Source organism: Girardinichthys multiradiatus, chromosome 19, assembly GCF_021462225.1.
Source record: "Girardinichthys multiradiatus isolate DD_20200921_A chromosome 19, DD_fGirMul_XY1, whole genome shotgun sequence".
Lineage (NCBI taxonomy): Eukaryota > Metazoa > Chordata > Actinopteri > Cyprinodontiformes > Goodeidae > Girardinichthys > Girardinichthys multiradiatus.
The window spans coordinates 3,167,913-3,187,089 of NC_061811.1; positions in this window are offsets into that span (position 1 = coordinate 3,167,913).

A 19,177-nucleotide genomic window follows, 5' to 3' on the forward strand; every position below is an offset into this window, starting at 1 on the left:
TTGGTACCAGCTGTTAGTCTCAAACAAGTAATTTATATCTTGTATAAACATTCCATGGAAATCTTCATGTATCCACCTCTTTAATTTCTGGAGATTATGGAAATGTCTGGCATATTATTAAGACACTCAGGACACACATAATAAACAAAATTAAATGTTTCAACAACATCTTTCCTTTAGATTTACCTATCAGTCTCTCTCTCACCCCTAAAAGGCTAGGAAATTTCGTTGGTTTCTTCACTGACATTGAGACGAAGCCTCCTCTAGATAGCGACAACCCCTTTGTAGTCAGGCTTTATCATTTCCTAGTCTGTGGATAGAAGGACTGACAGGCTCACCTGTTTACAGTGCTTTGTGTATCCAGGTAGATCTCTCTTGGATTTTCACAGCAGTAGGAGTTGTCAATAACACTTGGAATGGACCCTCCCACTTTGGATCAGACCACGTTTTCTTCTTAATGGTCTTAATCAGCACCCAGTCACCTTCTTTCACGTCACCAGTAACCTGTAGGGCTTCAGAAACAACATTTGGCAGATTATTAGCATTCTCTATGTCTCTAAATTGTAATGCCTTCATCATGTAATCTGCTAATGTTGCCTCTTGTTGTGGATCTTTTAGGTCTTTTTGGAGATCAGGAATATAATAAGGTCTGCCAAGGATTATTTCAAAAGGTGTTAATCCACCCTGAGCTGATGGGGTTATCCTCATATTAAGTTATACTGTATATAAACATTCAACCCAATTTCTTTTTGTTGGTCCCATTGTCTTCCTAAGCTTACTTTTAACTGTCCCATTTGTTCTTTCTACCAACCCTGCACTTTGGGGGTGATAGCTACAATGTGTTTTCAGGTTAATCTTGAAACATTTACCAAGTTCTTGTATGACTGTTAACAATATGTGTGCCATTATCACTATAAATCCTTCCTGGAATTCCAAATGCAAGTATTATATATTTACAAAGTGCTTGTTCCTGCATTTCTTTTAATGTATAATCAGCACTAAGCAAAAGACAAGACTGTGTTTCCCATCATTTTGTTTGTAAATTTAGTGCTGCTGCCCTTGCAGCTTTGTCTGCAAGGCCATTTCCTATTGATATCGGGTCATCCGTTTTCTTATGAGCTTCACATTTACACACAGTTAATTTTGCTGGCAGCTGTACAGCTTCTACAGGTCCTTCTCAAAATATTAGCATACTGTGATGAAGTTCATTATTTTCCATAATGTAATGATGAAAATTTAGCATTCATATATTTTAGATTCATTGCACACTAACTGAAATATTTCAGGTCTTTTATTGTCTTAATACGGATGATTTTGGCATACAGCTCATGAAAACCCAAAATTCCTATCTCACAAAATTAGCATATTTCATCCGACCAATAAAAGAAAAGTGTTTTTAATACAAAAACGTCAACCTTCAAATAATCATGTACAGTTATGCACTCAATACTTGGTCGGGAATCCTTTGGCAGAAATGACTGCTTCAATGCGGCGTGGCATGGAGGCAATCAGCCTGTGGCACTGCTGAGCTCTTATGGAGGCCCAGGATGCTTCGATAGCGGCCTTTAGCTCATCCAGAGTGTTGGGTCTTGAGTCTCTCAACGTTCTCTTCACAATATCCCACAGATTCTCTATGGGGTTCAGGTCAGGAGAGTTGGCAGGCCAATTGAACACAGTGATACCATGGTCAGTAAACCATTTACCAGTGGTTTTGGCACTGTGAGCAGGTGCCAGGTCGTGCTGAAAAATGAAATCTTCATCTCCATAAAGCTTTTCAGCAGATGGAAGCATGAAGTGCTCCAAAATCTCCTGATAGCTAGCTGCATTGACCCTGCCCTTGATAAAACACAGTGGACCAACACCAGCAGCTGACACGGCACCCCAGACCATCACTGACTGTGGGTACTTGACACTGGACGTCCGGCATTTTGGCATTTCCTTCTCCCCAGTCTTCCTCCAGACTCTGGCACCTTGATTTCCGAATGACATGCAGAATTTGCTTTCATCCGAAAAAAGTACTTTGGACCACTGAGCAACAGTCCAGTGCTGCTTCTCTGTAGCCCAGGTCAAGCGCTTCTGCCGCTGTTTCTGGTTCAAAAGTGGCTTGACCTGGAGAATGCGGCACCTGTAGCCCGTTTCCTGCACACGCCTGTGCACGGTGGCTCTGGATGTTTCTACTCCAGACTCAGTCCACTGCTTCCACAGGTCCCCCAAGGTCTGGAATCGGCCCTTCTCCACAATCTTCCTCAGGGTCCGGTCACCTCTTCTCGTTGTGCAGCGTTTTCTGCCACACTTTTTCCTTCCCACAGACTTCCCACTGAGGTGCCTTGATACAGCACTCTGGGAACAGCCTATTCATTCAGAAATTTCTTTCTGTGTCTTACCCTCTTGCTTGAGGGTGTCAATAGTGGCCTTCTGGACAGCAGTCAGGTCGGCAGTCTTACCCATGATTGGGGTTTTGAGTGATGAACCAGGCTGGGAGTTTTAAAGGCCTCAGGAATCTTTTGCAGGTGTTTAGAGTTAACTCGTTGATTCAGATGATTAGGTTCATAGCTCGTTTAGAGACCCTTTTAATGATATGCTAATTTTGTGAGATAGGAATTTTGGGGTTTTCATGAGCTGTATGCCAAAATCATCCGTATTAAGACAATAAAAGACCTGAAATATTTCAGTTAGTGTGCAATGAATCTAAAATATATGAATGTTAAATTTTCATCATGACATTATGGAAAATAATGAACTTCATCACAATATGCTAATATTTTGAGAAGGACCTGTAATAGTTCTAACAATATCTCCGCATGTGCTATTTTCTTTCCAGTGGTTGTCATTCCTCTATTTTTCCATTGTGCTGCAAACACATGTAATTTTGAAAAAGCACATTGGCTGTCTGTATAAATTGTCACTGACTGCCCTTTAAAAATCTTACATGCTCTGGTAAGTGCTACAATCTCTGCTGCTTGTGTAGAGTATGTAGATGGTAACAGTTTTGCTTCAACTGTCTCTTTCAGGGTTACTACTGAGTAACCTACTTTATTTTTCCCAGTGTAATCTTTGCTCGCTGAGCCATCAACACTTTAAGTGAATCTGGAATTGCTGTGTCTTTTAAATCAGGCCTGGATTTAGACATGTGCTCCTTCTAATTTCCTCATGAGGTTGTGACATCAATGTTGCCATGCATGAAAGTTGTCTGGCAGGCGACAACAAGGCCATTTTAGTTTGAAGAAGGAGAAGTGATACTGTATGCGGGACCAACAACGTTAGTGGGTGAAAAAGTACCACTTCCGCTGAGAGTGTCACCGCTTGTGCTGCTGCAACCACAGCTTGCACACAAGGTGGCAATGCTTGTGCAACTGGGTCTAGCCTGCTTGAATAGTAAGCTACTGGTCTATTTTTGTTACCATGTTCTTGTAGCAACAAATATGTCATATAGCCATTCCTGCAATCTACTGTTTGAATAAATGGCTTTTCATAATTTGGGAGTGCTAGAATGGACGCTGAACATAATGCTTGTTTTATTTTGCAGAATGCCATTTTCCCCTCATCTGTCCAGGTTATTTTATCAGAGGCCGTCATGGGTTCAGAATAGATCATTTTTGAAAGTGGCTCAACTATTTCAGCATAATCTGGTAACCAGGACCTGTAGTAGTTGCACAGTCTCACAGTTCTGACTTTTTTCTCAGAATTCTGACTTTAATCTCAGAGTTCTGACTTTAATCTCAGAATTTTGACTTTTTTCTCAGAATTCTGACTTTTTTCTCAGAGTTCTGACTTTAATCTCAGAGTTCTGACTTTAATCTCAGAGTTCTGTCTTTAATCTCAGAGTTCTGACTTTAGTCTGACAGTTCTGACTTTTTTCTCAGAATTCTGACTTTAATCTCAGAATTCAGAGTTTTTTCTCAGAATTCTGACTTCAATCTCAGAATTCTGACTTTAATCTCAGAATTCTGACTTTAATCTCAGAGTTCTGACTTTAATCTCAGAGTTCGGACTTTAATCTCAGAATTTTGACTTTAATCTCAGAATTCTGACTTTAATCTCAGAGTTCGGACTTTAATCTCAGAATTTTGACTTTAATCTCAGAATTCTGACTTTAATCTCAGAATTCTGACTTTAATCTCAGAGTTCTGACTTTAATCTCAGAATTTTGACTTTTTTCTCAGAATTCTGACTTTTTTCTCAGAGTTCTGACTTTAATCTCAGAGTTCTGACTTTAATCTCAGAATTCTGACTTTAATCTCAGAATTCTGACTTTAATCTCAGAATTCTGACTTTAATCTCAGAGTTCGGACTTTAATCTCAGAGTTCGGACTTTAATCTCAGAATTCTGACTTTAATCTCAGAGTTCGGACTTTAATCTCAGAATTTTGACTTTAATCTCAGAATTCTGACTTTAATCTCAGAGTTCTGACTTTAATCTCAGAATTTTGACTTTTTTCTCAGAATTCTGACTTTTTTCTCAGAGTTCTGACTTTAATCTCAGAGTTCTGACTTTAATCTCAGTTCTGTCTTTAATCTCAGTTCTGACTTTAGTCTGACAGTTCTGACTTTTTTCTCAGAATTCTGACTTCAATCTCAGAATTCTGACTTTAATCTCAGAATTCTGACTTTAATCTCAGAATTCTGACTTTAATCTCAGAGTTCGGACTTTAATCTCAGAATTTTGACTTTAATCTCAGAATTCTGACTTTAATCTCAGAGTTCTGACTTTAATCTCAGAATTTTGACTTTTTTCTCAGAATTCTGACTTTTTTCTCAGAGTTCTGACTTTAATCTCAGAGTTCTGACTTTAATCTCAGTTCTGTCTTTAATCTCAGTTCTGACTTTAGTCTGACAGTTCTGACTTTTTTCTCAGAATTCTGACTTTAATCTCAGAATTCAGAGTTTTTTCTCAGAATTCTGACTTTAATCTCAGAATTCTGACTTTAATCTCAGAATTCTGACTTTAATCTCAGAGTTCTGACTTTAATCTCAGAATTCTGACTTTAATCTCAGAGTTCGGACTTTAATCTCAGAATTTTGACTTTTTTCTCAGAATTCTGACTTTAATCTCAGAATTCTGACTTTAATCTCAGAATTCTGACTTTAATCTCAGAGTTCTGACTTTAATCTCAGAATTCTGACTTTAATCTCAGAGTTCGGACTTTAATCTCAGAATTTTGACTTTTTTCTCAGAATTCTGACTTTAATCTCAGAATTCTGACTTTAATCTCAAAATTCTGACTTTAATCTCAGAGTTCTGACTTTAATCTCAGAGTTCTGACTTTAATCTCAGAATTCTGACTTTAATCTCAGAGTTCTGACTTTAATCTCAGAGTTCTGACTTTAATTTCAGAGTTCTGACTTTAATCTCAGAATTCTGACTTTTTTCTCAGAATTCTGACTTTAGAGAAGGAAGACAATAGTCATATTCTGGTGTTGTGTATATATATATATACATATATACACTGCTGAAAAAAATAAAGGGAACACTGAAACAACACAATATAAATCCAAGTAACTCAAACTTCTGTGAAATCAAACTGTCCACTTAGGAAGCAACACTGATTGACAATCAATTTCACACCTGTTGTACAAATGAAACCGACAAGAGAGGGAAATCTTTGGTGATTAGCAAGACACTCAATAAAGGAGTGGTTCTGCAGGTGGGGACCACAGACCACTTTTCAGTACCTATGTTTTCTGGCTGATGTTTTGGTCACTTATGAATGTTGGTGGTGCTTTCACACTCGTGGTAGCATGAGACGGACTCTACAACCCACACAAGTGGCTCAGGTAGTGCAGCTCATCCAGGACGGCACATCAATGCGAGCTGTGGCAAGAAGGTTTGCTGTGTCTGTCAGCGTAGTGTCCAGAGCCTGGAGGCACAGGCAAGTACACCAGGAGACGTGGAGGAGGCCGTAGGAGGGCAACAACCCAGCAGCAGGACCGCTACCTCCGCCTTTGTGCAAGGAGGAACAGGAGGAGCACTGCCAGAGTCCTGCAAAATGACCTCCAGCAGGCCACAAATGTGCATGTGTCTGCACAAACGGTTAGAAACCGACTCCATGAGGATGGTATGAGGGCCCGACGTCCACAAATGGGGGTTGTGCTCACAGCCCAACACTGTGCAGGACGCTTGGCATTTGCCAGAGAACACCAGGATTGGCAAATTCGCCACTGGCGCCCTGTGGTCTTCACAGATGAAAGCAGGTTCACACTGAGCACATGTGAAAAACCCATCTTGCTTAATATCAGTGTAAAAAAGTATTTTTTAATTTTACATTTGTCTTAATTTTCAGAACATATTAAAATATTTCTATGCAAATGCCTAAAACAAGCTGTTTCAAACTTTTCACTTCTTTACTGAGATTTGCTTGCATTTGAAAGTATATTTCTCTTCAGCTGTACCTGGAATCACAAATTATAATGCTAGCTGAATTATAAATACACTTTTAAAACACATATAGCACATTTCTTCATCAAAATGAATATTTAAAAGCTTATTTATTCTCAATCACACTCCAGTAATACGGTAGTATTACATAAAATTGTCCATTTATTCAGGTTATCTTTAATATAACCTGTAATGTCAAATCAACTTACATGAACAAATGGCACAATACATTAAAATTAATACTAACATAAACTGTTAGAAATCACTTGTGTTTAACGTTCACTGTGATGACTGGCAGCAGGAGCTCAGTGTCAATAGTCCAGTCAGATCTCTACCGGGTCTAGCTCGCTCCACCGCCGGTAGGGCTGGCGAAGCAAGCCGGCAGTTACCACGGTGGGAGCGGAAAACTCCGAACACGTCGGAGCACGTTTGAAAGTAAGCGATGTCTTGATAAATCAAGCAGATTTTTCATGTCTACATAGTTATATTCCTGCACTAAAAACATTGTAAAAGTTCATTTGTGTCACAGAAAGTGTCATTTTTCACAGTTTACTCACAGCTTTTGCCAGAGTGGTCCGACATGGCTGAACCTGTTTGACCAATCCGCTTCGACCCGCAATGAATCATGGGAAAAGATGGACCGCGAAGGATAATCACAACTCATCCTTCAAATCGGGCAAAAGAAGGACACTTTTGTCTGCCGCATTTGACAGACTTCCGCACCGCGCTGTGATGTAATCAGCCCGCAAGTACGGACTTCAACGGATCCAGCCCCTGAATTAGGACACACCCTCGGCCTGCACATGGATCCTCCTCCTTCCTGTTTATTGACCAATAGGAGAGGAGCTGGAGAGAAGAAGGCAACCCTCCTCATTTGCATAATGAAGGAGAAATGCATACGGTAAAGGAAAAAGAGAGACGAGGAAATGTCAAAAGAACAAAGGCATGTTTAAGGAAAAGGGAAAAGAAAATACAAATATTTCTGCTTTTATTTTTAATTTTGTCAGGATCGGCCCTCCATAAATGGGTAAAAAAAATACAACAGAAGTATATTAGATTGGAAAATATATCAGGGCTTAAGAAATAAAAAGGACAGTAAAATAATTTGAAAAATAATATATTTTTAAGGGAAAAAAAACTTGATAGTTTGATAGTTTTGATAGCGCTTGATGGTTTTTGCGACTGCACTTGGGGACACTTTCAAAGTTTTCCCAATTGTTCGGACTGACTGACCTTCATTTCTTAAAGTAATGATAGACACTCGTTTTTCTTTACTTGGCTGCTTTTCTCTTGCCGTAATACTAATTCTAACAGTCTATTCAGTAGGACTATCAGCTGTGTACTGTATCCACCACCTGCACAACACAACTGATGGTCCCAACCCCATTTGTAAGGCTTGAAATCCCACTAATTAAACCTGACAGGGCACAACTGTGAAGTGAAAACCATTTCAGGTGACTACCTCTTGAAGCTCATCAACAGAATGCCAAGAGTGTGGAGCAGCAATCAAAGCAAAAGGTGGCCACTTTGAAGAACCTATAATATAAGACATATTTTCAGTTGTTTCACACTTTTTTGCTCAGTATATAATTCCACATTTGTTAATTCATAGTTTTGATGCCTTCAGTGTGAAGCTACAATATTCATAGTCATGAAAATAAAGAAAACTCTTTGAATGAGAAGGTGTGTCCAAACATTTGGTCTGTACTATACAGGTCCTTCTCAAAATATTAGCATATTGTGATAAAGTTCATTATTTTCCATAATGTCATGATGAAAATTTAACATTCATATATTTTAGATTCATTGCACACTAACTGAAATATTTCAGGTCTTTTATTGTCTTAATACGGATGATTGTGGCATACAGCTCATGAAAACCCAAAATTCCTATCTCACACAATTAGCATATCATTAAAAGGGTCTCTAAACGAGCTATGAACCTAATCATCTGAATCAACGAGTTAACTCTAAACACCTGCAAAAGATTCCTGAGGCCTTTAAAACTCCCAGCCTGGTTCATCACTCAAAACCCCAATCATGGGTAAGACTGCCGACCTGACTGCTGTCCAGAAGGCCACTATTGACACCCTCAAGCAAGAGGGTAAGACACAGAAAGAAATTTCTGAACGAATAGGCTGTTCCCAGAGAGCTGTATCAAGGCACCTCAGTGGGAAGTCTGTGGGAAGGAAAAAGTGTGGCAGAAAACGCTGCACAACGAGAAGAGGTGACCGGACCCTGAGGAAGATTGTGGAGAAGGGCCGATTCCAGACCTTGGGGGACCTGTGGAAGCAGTGGACTGGGTCTGGAGTAGAAACATCCAGAGCCACCGTGCACAGGCGTGTGCAGGAAATGGGCTACAGGTGCCGCATTCCCCAGGTCAAGCCACTTTTGAACCAGAAACAGCGGCAGAAGTGCCTGACCTGGGCTACAGAGAAGCAGCACTGGACTGTTGCTCAGTGGTCCAAAGTACTTTTTTCGGATGAAAGCAAATTCTGCATGTCATTCAGAAATCAAGGTGCCAGAGTCTGGAGGAAGACCGGGGAGAAGGAAATGCCAAAATGCCAGAAGTCCAGTGTCAAGTACCCACAGTCAGTGATGGTCTGGGGTGCTGTTTCAGCTGCTGGTTTTGGTCCACTGTGTTTTATCAAGGGCAGGGTCAATGCAGCTAGCTATCAGGAGATTTTGGAGCACTTCATGCTTCCATCTGCTGAAAATCTTTATGGAGATGAAGATTTCATTTTTCAGCACAACCTGGCACCTGCTCACAGTGCCAAAACCACTGGTAAATGGTTTACTGACCATGGTATCACTGTGTTCAATTGGCCTGCCAACTCTCCTGACCTGAACCCAATAGAGAATCTGTGGGATATTGTGAAGAGAACGTTGAGAGACTCAAGACCCAACACTCTGGATGAGCTAAAGGCCGCTATCGAAGCATCCTGGGCCTCCATAAGACCTCAGCAGTGCCACAGGCTGATTGCCTCCATGCCACGCCGCATTGAAGCAGTCATTTCTGCCAAAGGATTCCCGACCAAGTATTGAGTTCATAACTGTACATGATTATTTGAAGGTTGACGTTTTTTGTATTAAAAACACTTTTCTTTTATTGGTCGGATGAAATATGCTAATTTTGTGAGATAGGAATTTTGGGTTTTCATGAGCTGTATGAGCTCACCGGGTACTCCGGCTTCCTCCCACAGTCCAAAGACATGCCTGTTAGGTTAATTGGTCTCTCTAAATTGACCTTAGGTATATGAATGAGTGTGTGCATGGTTGTTTGTGTGTTGCCCTGCGATGGACGGGCGATCTGTCCAGGGTGTACCCTGCCTCTCGCCCATAGACTGCTGGAGATAGGCACCAGCTCCCCCCGCGACCCACTATGGAATAAGCGGTAGAAAATGACTGACTGACTGACTGACATTATGGAAAATAATGAACTTTATCACAATATGCTAATATTTTGAGAAGGACCTGTATATATATATATATATATATATATATATATATGATTAATTGATCAATAATTGATTAAATCTCTTTTTTTATTTTGTAGCATTTAATGGTGCACTAATTTACATTTTAGCTACTGTTTGGCCCAGTAATTATTTTATTGAGTTATTTATTTATTTATGTATGCATTTATACTTAATTATGGGAGGATCGGTCCTCCATACATGGACAGGGTCGGCATGACAAATACTATACTCTTGCAAGGAATTAATTAATGGAGCATGGCACAGGTTAAAACAAGGAGACTGATTGCATGAAGCAAATGGGCTGAATGAAGCACTGGCACAGAGACAAATCCAAACATGGCAGAAACTAAACAGAAACAATCACAATAAAACCAAAGGATAAATCTTAAAATAACAGAACTAAAAGGAACCATCACTAGAACAAGTAATAAACTAAACCTAAAGGGATGAACTAAAGCACCACCTGGAAAACATAAACTGTCAGGTTTAAACAACCTACAATACTTATAACAACACAAAACGAAGAGAGCGACAAAGAATTAGTTATTTTAGTCGCAGCGAGGAGAAACGGTCAAGATGTGTTCAGTTACAAATCTCACACCGTTCTGAACAGCATCTGCCCGCACCTCTCTTTTTATTATCTTTGGGGGTCCCTATTTACAAAAACATTGTTCTCTAAAGGATGGGAAACAACAGGTCATAAACTCCTTTATCTTTTAACAACACACTTCCACAGTCTCTCCATCTTCCAGGATCATTGCATCTTCTGGTTAGCGCAATCAGCCTTCATCTTTTATGACCTCCTCAACTGGACTGCTTCCTCCTAGCAAGCTCAGCTCCATTTATGATCTTTGCCTGCAGACAACTCATCACATTCTTTACTCACACATACATGAAAGATTATATAATCAAATAGTTATGTTAAAAAATAGGAGAAACTATAAGACAAATCTTTATTCAATTATTCCAACATAAACAATCACGATTAAAGGCAAGACCCAAAACAAGACTCAAACACCCTCAAATCATGACCTTTACCCTTCTTTATAGAAGAATCTTTATTGGCAATACAGCAATCACACCAGTCTAATGACAGCTGACCAGCTTTTTGTTTTTTCCACTGGTATGATGATTTATCTGTGGAGGTAAGGTCCACGTCTTTGATGTTAGAAGGCCTCCTTCTCATCACCCTAATCTTTAGCTCCCATTACAGGTGCTCTATCAGATTCAGATCAGGATGTTGGCTGGGCTGCCTGGAAAATGTTAATATAACTCCCAGTCAGAAGAAGCATGCTGGTCAAATTTAAAGATTACTTTAAACCTAAATCTTCCAGGGGTATGAATAATTTAAGACTTTTATGTAGAAAGCCATGTCAAAACAAGGACAGAGTCAGGAACATGTGCAAATATCCAACCAATGAAATGTTGACTTTTAAAGCAGTTCCATTCATTGTTCAGAAGATTGCCTCCATTATCTCAGTGTGAATCCATTATGGCAAGGCTGTAAATGGCTTGTGGTAAAGATGTTTAATTATGCAGCAGTTATTTTGTTGTCAAGAAGCATTTCCTGTCCAAGGCTCTTCCCATGTGCAGGGTAGGAAGGATGCTTCTGTCATTTCAGTCACATAAAGTTGTTGAAGATAAAGAACCCCACTGGATAAAAAATGATCACGTTTGATTTAAACAAGGCTGTATATTGAATAATGTACATAAAATACTGTCCAAAAGTGACTTGTTTATATTACTTTACTATTAATAAAAACAAGTTGAATTTCTTCAGATGTAGCAGTAAAGAAACCAGATATTCATATTCATATTTTTGTACTGTTCTTAGTAGTTTGACAGGCTTGCTGGTGGTTTTTCTTTCCACTCATATTCTGCCCAGTCTCTGTACTAGACCACAACAGCATTGTGCAATGTGTGCTAAAGTCAAGGAAAGTGGACAAGTGTAGGATAAACTAAGTTTCAGGCTTAAAATAGTATCTACAGCAGATATAATATATTTTCCACATATAAAAGCCATTATCACTCCAAATCCCCCATAGGACATGATACATGCCTCATCTAATCTATGTCAGCTAAAAGAAATTAAAAAAAACTCTTTTGTGTCAATAATTCTCATGCCTAATTTTTACAAATTCAACTAGAGAACGTTCAAACAAATAACCATGATTAATTGAAATGTGGTGGTAAAGAACATAAAGAAATGTTCCTGTAGCTTATCTAAAACACCAGGATGTAAATTAAAAATCAAAGTTAACATACCTTGCAGGTAAAAGTGCCATTCCTCCGGATGAGAAAATAAAAACGCTCAGCGACATTTTATTGTTTCTCTTCATTGTTTTTTTTTTTGTATTTCTTCACAGTAGAAAATCTAAATTAGTAAAAACATAAGTGACAATCAAACTAAACCGTATCAAGAAAATCACCTCCTATTGTTCATTAGCTTTGCGTGACAGACAGACATACTTTACTTGTACTCAAGCAGAAAACACATGAAACTCATTCTTATATGTCTGCAACTTAAAAAAAGAAGCAAATGTTTGGATCCAATACACAAAAGGAATGGGAAAGACTTTCTTACAGCATCTGCAAACAGTTTCCCACAGCTATCCATATTTACTGGACAAAGAAACGAAAAAAGTAAATTTGTGCTTCTTCATTTTCACAAAAAGCTAAATTTATACAGCTTGGTAAGTTAAAAAAAACAACTTAAAAAGCCATTTCTCTTTTCCGAGGGGTTATGTAATATTTACTGCTACACAGATTAAATTTGGGAAGAATTTCAGCCAAATTGTTCTTTATGTTTGCTGAGCCCTGACAAGGCAGAGACAGACACAGTCTGTTGAATAGATCTGCTCATTTACTATAATGAACTGTATTATGAGCATTAACAGTAATGGAATCTGAATGTGTTCCCTGAAATATAAAAAGAAATAGATTAAAATGTTTAAGACTCATGTTTGGTTACCATTCAGTCCTTTTCTTAACATTTTTGCACATGTACTTTGTTTTTCACATTACATTTGAAAAGAATAAAACATTCATAAACCTGTTCTTGTCATGATTTGTGGGTGTTTTGGGGTTTTTCTTATTATTATTATTCTTGATAGGTTTTGAATTATGCATCTCTTTATTATTTTCCTGGTCATGCTTTAGTTTTTGTCTTCTAGTTCATGTTTTGTCGTTAGGTTTTTTGGATCTGGTTATGTTTTAGTTTCATGGTTTACAAGATGTGTTTCTATTAGCTTGTATTCAAGAGTCTCTGTTTTGCTCCAGCCACGTTTTGTTCTCTCCTGTCTGACAGTTAACTTTATTCGGTTCACCTGCACTAAGCATTCAGTCTCCTCATTTCACCTGTTTCTTGCTCCATATATACACCTCTGTTCTGTTCGTTCCTCGCAGAAACATTTTGGATCAATCACTCACTCTGTTCATGCCTTGTTCTTTTGCTCATCCTGTCTTGCCAGCCTGCCCATGTCTGTTTTTGCCATCACCCTCTGAAGTAAGTTTTTTGTTCATTAAATAATTTCACCTACCGTCATGCTGCCTGTCCGTCTGCATTCCGTCTGCAAGCCTTGACAGCTCTTATCTAAGTAGGCAAACAGTAAAACAATCAAAAGTTTTATCATTTCAGGTTATGTGAGTCTTGTAGTTGAGTTTGTTAATAGAAATTTTTCCTGTAATCTCTGCTTCTGCCTGTCACGCAAAACTGTAAAAGGAACTAGAAAATTAGCTTGATTTCTGGTTGTCTGAGTAAAGGGCTAATTGCCACCACCTGACAGCCCATTAGAAATGTATGTCTACTTCTCCATCACAAACAAACTTCTTGGTTAAACACAAACAATCTTAATCTAAAAATGTCCGGCATGCGAATAATTTGGAACAGGTTTCTTTGCATCAGATTTTGTTAATTTTGTATCACACTCTCAGCTGGCCAGCTTCAGCGTGAAACCTCAGCTATAATTGAAAACATACGGAAAATTTGTCGAGTCTGGCACTCTTAGCTTTTCAGTCTTAGTGCAACTTTTAAATCCTAAACAGATTGGGATTGTGTTCCCTAAAATATATTCCCACAATTTCAAGATCTTAATTTATTTAAATGTATGTAAAAGGCAACGCTTATATGAATTTTAAGGGAATTTTATAGAGAACACAGTGAGTACACTATTCCTTAAGCATGGAAATACGAATGCTGTGTTACGTTGATGCCTTAACACAGAATTCACAGCATGATGAACATTCTTGCTCAATTTATCAAAAGCTTGTAAAATGTATGCTTTGCTGAGTCCAACTCAGCCCTGGAGCCAGCTCAGTCATTTCATAGAATCATGAAGTCGATTCTTCTCTCCGCTTGTAGAGCTCCTTAATCTTTCTCCTGAAGTCTTTTCCAACAATGATGTAGAGAGTTTGGTTGAGAACACTGTTGAAAAAGCTTAGGTAGGTGAAGCTCTGTTGGCAGATAAACAGAATTTTGAAAATCTGGGACCCTATCAGAAGGTTGACATATAGGAAAAACACTATTTTATTCAGGTGCAATGGAGCCCAGTAGATCAGGAAGACCAGGAGGACATCCAGGACCAAAGCTGTGGCTTTGTGGTCTGTTTGATGAACTTTTAGGCCCACTTGTAATCTGCATCTCAGTCTTTAAAATCATGGCAGTGTGGAAGGAAATAATGGAAATGGGGATGATGAAGGACAACACGAAGAAAAATAACTCATATTGTGGTCAGTTATGGTTTCATTGTAGATAATGTGGGGATACTCAGTAGAAAGCCCAGAGTCCAAACCTCAAAACATCCCAGTTTAGGTTGAAGTGGTCCACAAATCTTCTTACAGAAAAGTGGGTCCTTGTGCAAAATTACAATTTATGCTAACCTTGACCAGGAAGTAGATGCTCATATCAATAGTCTGATGGTACACTTTACACACAAAAGAACCAAAATGCCAGTCATACACATGGAAAATAACAATAGCCCAGATGGGCAAACAGCACATCAGATTAAGGTTAGCTGCAACCAGATCGCTCAGGTAAATCTCAGGAACAGTGCAGTGCTTATTGCAACAAATAATCAGCACAAATGCATTTAAGGTAAGGTGATGTTGGAGCTGCAGAAACAGAGAAGAGAAAGCAGAAATCACATTGAAATCTGTTACTGAAACAAAGCAAAGTTTTGTTTTCTAACAACCAAGCTGAGACAAAAAAATTATTCTAGTAGCTTCCATGTAGAAACTTTAATGGGTTAGGGTTAAATTTTAGGGTTAACCATAATACCTCCACCACACTGTTGTCTGTGTGCCATGATTTGATCATCCAGACAAGCCACACTGCCTTCAATTCTTTTTGGTGGAATGACTGTATATGTCACATGTGAATCAAGGCAAATGTGACCCAATGTGCAATGACCCATTAATCACTTTATTCAATCTCAGTTTACACTATTCAGATGCTTCACTCACCTCACGATGCACAATGCTTGAAACTGATAGCTTGGATTAAATGGCCTGCACTTGATCCTGGCATGTATAGTGCTTTATCAAGTCCCCAAAACACTTTACACTACAATCATCACCCATTCACACACTGACAGTGGTAAGCTACAATGTAGCCACAGAGGCAGTGTGACAGAAGTGAGGCTGCCATACATCAGCACCACTGGGCCCTCTGACCACCATTAGCAGGTGGGGAAGTGTCTTGCCCAAGGACACAACATCTGAGACAGACAGAGCGGGGATTCGAACCAGCAACCCACCAGTTACAGGACGAACTACTACCACCTGAGACCACACTACTTTCTCATTAATTCAGATGATTACATGGAGGCACTCGAACAGCAATTTTATAACCACGATGGCAAATTGATCCTGGCATGAAAAGCAGCAGGCATGCACTATATTCCCAAAAGTATTAGCTCCCCCAGCCAAGTAATAGGATTTAGCTCATCCAATCAATTCCCTAGGCACATGTGTATCCAGCACCCAGTCAAGCTGACCTCTTCTACAAACATCTGTGAAAGTATGGGTAGCTTTCACTGAATTCCAGTGTGGATCTGTCAGGGTGGTGCTATATAACCCCCCCAAAGTCAAGTTGTTTATACTTTATCCTTTTATTGAACAAACTTAGTGTGACATATCTCATTCACACAGCGGCATATCATTTCTGTCTCTTCATGGTATCTTCTAACATCTGTCCCTCTAGACTCTATGGGAATGGTCTGGCAAGCACCATTATAGAAGGTTGTGGTGTCAGAAACCACAAAAACAAACATTTTTATCATGCTTCTTTTCGGTTAGGAGTTCCTTTTATATGATGCCAGGTAACCATGTTTAATACATAAAAGCAGGAAGCTCTTTGAACTAAATATTTATAAATAAATTCTTCATGTAAAAAAGATGAAATCTAACTTATGTTGAAGTAGAATTCATCCCATTACTTGCAACTAAAGTACAATTACATTTTTTTTAAATCAATCATTGTGGTAATGTGGTAAATCGTTGTTATATGACAGCAGATTGTCATTATAAACATAATGTGAAATCTCTTCTTTGTTTTTTCATTCTCCATATTTCTATCAATAAATCAAACCAAAAATACAATAAACAAATATTAGAGATAACATTTTTACTGGTGAAATAATCAGTGTATTTTGTTAAAAGCAACCAAATTACGTTATACAACTTTGTGTTTACCCCAACACTGTGGCTCCTTATAAGCGAACCATGATTGCCTATTGCTCTGTCTATCATGGACACCATGATTGTTTGAATCAGAAACACTCACAAAGACTCATTGTTCTGATGGTTAAAGTAGTTCTTTCCTCAAACAACATATTCTGCAACATATTGTTCAATAAATTATAATCCTTGGAAAAAATACTGGCTGTTAGCTTTATCAAGATTTCCATATAATATGAAATAAGCACTTTTGTTTAAAATAACCTGGAAATAATTCCCCACAGTAAGATTTTTAGAATAATTTATGCTGATGGGTCATTTACTTGCACCATCATCGATATCTAAACCCCTGCTGTCCCAAAACATAAAACATTGAAATAGTCTAGTGGCAAAGCAGCAAAAATATATGCATTTTAAACTGTTAATTCTTAATGTTTGGAGTGAACAGACTATGAGCAGTAGCCTAGTTATAGTCAGTTAGTGATGGTTTTTACTCATCTGTTCCCGTTTTATGAAAATCAGTCAGTCATTAACCTGTTCACAAAAAGAAAACACTGAAATATTAACTTCTTACCATTAGTCAAGCAAAAATGTGAAAGAATTTGTTTGGAATTATGAAGAAATTAGTTTTTGACCAATTTAAAATTCCTGTTTAAATATTATGCCACACCGTTATTGCTCCTCGGGAACAGAGATGCTCTAAGAGGGAGGAGCATCTCAGTCTTTGTCATCTTTGTGTTGTTTGGATGTAGAAACATGTTCAGGTCTGCTCCTGTTGTATGTTATGTGTCTGATTTTCAGTCAGTTGTGTTCCAGAATGGTGTGTAGGTGACTTCTAATTACTGAGATTAATGTGTGCTTTATGCCTGATGAACTTCTGGACTGGATATGATTTACTGTAACCCATAGAGAACGTCTGGAAGATTATAAGACTTCCATTTTCTGAGATACCTACCTGTATGGCTTTATTTTCTATTGCTTTCCTTTGTGAACATTTTACATTGATGTATCTGGCTTCCAATTACTTAGGTGTTGTTTTGCCCGTTTTCTTTTCCTGATCAAAGTTTCTTCAGGTTTCCTGAGGTTTTCTGCAGTTTTTCCTTGAAGTTTGACTGCTTTTACATTCATTTGCTACCGAGTGTGTGTGTGTGTGTGTGTGTGTGTGTGTGTCTGTTGTGGAGCATGACAGCAAATTGTGGAGTGAATGTTAAAGGAAATGGAATGTGAAGAAAGTCACAGTAGGAAAAAAAAACTATATTCAGCAGAAGCATACATGTGAGGTTGATGTCATTAGACATGAGGCAGCTGACAGGTCTTGTTTAGTCACTTTGTTGCAACTAAAACACAGTTTAATGTGAAATTTTTTTATCTTTGCCATTTCCTTAAATTGAACTCAAGAACTGACAACAGATTTTTATAATTATTGCTCTATATTGTTACAGTTACAATTCAGAGATAATGGTTACACTGATGAAGGAACTCTTCTCTTTAATAATCATGTAAACTACCGGTATTAAGATTTTGCTGCAGCTTTTCTTGTTCTGAAGACATTTTAGGGTAAAGATCCAATAAAATGATTACGTACCTTTTAGGTAAAGGAGCCATTCCTTCAGATGAGAAAATAAAAATTAAATAATCAGCTCCACAACTTTGTGTTATTTTTCTTAGAGGTAGAAAATATCCTTCGTTGAAAACATCGTAATGAAACTCAGCAGTCGGCTACATGAAGAAAAACCCTCCCCTGATCTCCACACTTTTAATAACCAAGCCTACACATTCGTTGATGAAATTGCCAAGGCAACAACCACAAATGGTCCAGTCTGGGGGGGGGGGGGGACTTTTCTCATATAGAGACACACTACACATCTTCTGCTCAACTTAAAGTGGTGGGTAGCTGTTACAGCTACACAGTAAACATTCATGAAAAACTGGAAAAATAAATGGATAGTTTTTAATCTGCACCTATAGAATCAAACATGTTTGAAAGATAGATTGGGACTATTAATGTTAATGTTCTGATTGAAGAGTCTCTTTTGTAGGTATGGCTGAGTGGATCATCAAAATCAGAAAACTTCACTGTCTTGCGTATGCTAAGTCAATATAACTGGTAAAACAGACCATCATCCAACACACAAACAAGGCGACATGCAATATAAAAACGAGTTAAAAGTAAAAAATGTAAAACTGAAGCTGGAGTAATGGGTGATGTCCAGGATGGGTAGCATCTGTTATGATGCTTTGGAGTCTGGAGGTCACGTGGTGTGATGAGAGGAGGCAGGAGGCTGCTGGTGCTTTTCAGCAGACCCAGTCTGTATCGCCTACATCCCACAATGAGATGCAGTAAGTGAGGATGTTCTGGATGATTGCACTGTAGAACCCACCGCCCAACACTTGAAATATATTACTCTGTGTTGAAAGGGGAAGAGCTACACTCACTGGCCACTTTATTAGGTACCTTGCTAGTACCGGGTTGGACCCCCTTTTGCCTTCACAACTGCCTTAATCCTTAGTGGAATAGATTCAACTTTTTGCTGGAAACATTCCTCAGAGTCACATTTATATACATTTCAATATATATTACGCTATATTGCCAGTGTTTGTCTGTCTTCTTCTACATGGACTTTGTTGACATCCTATTCTTCATCTC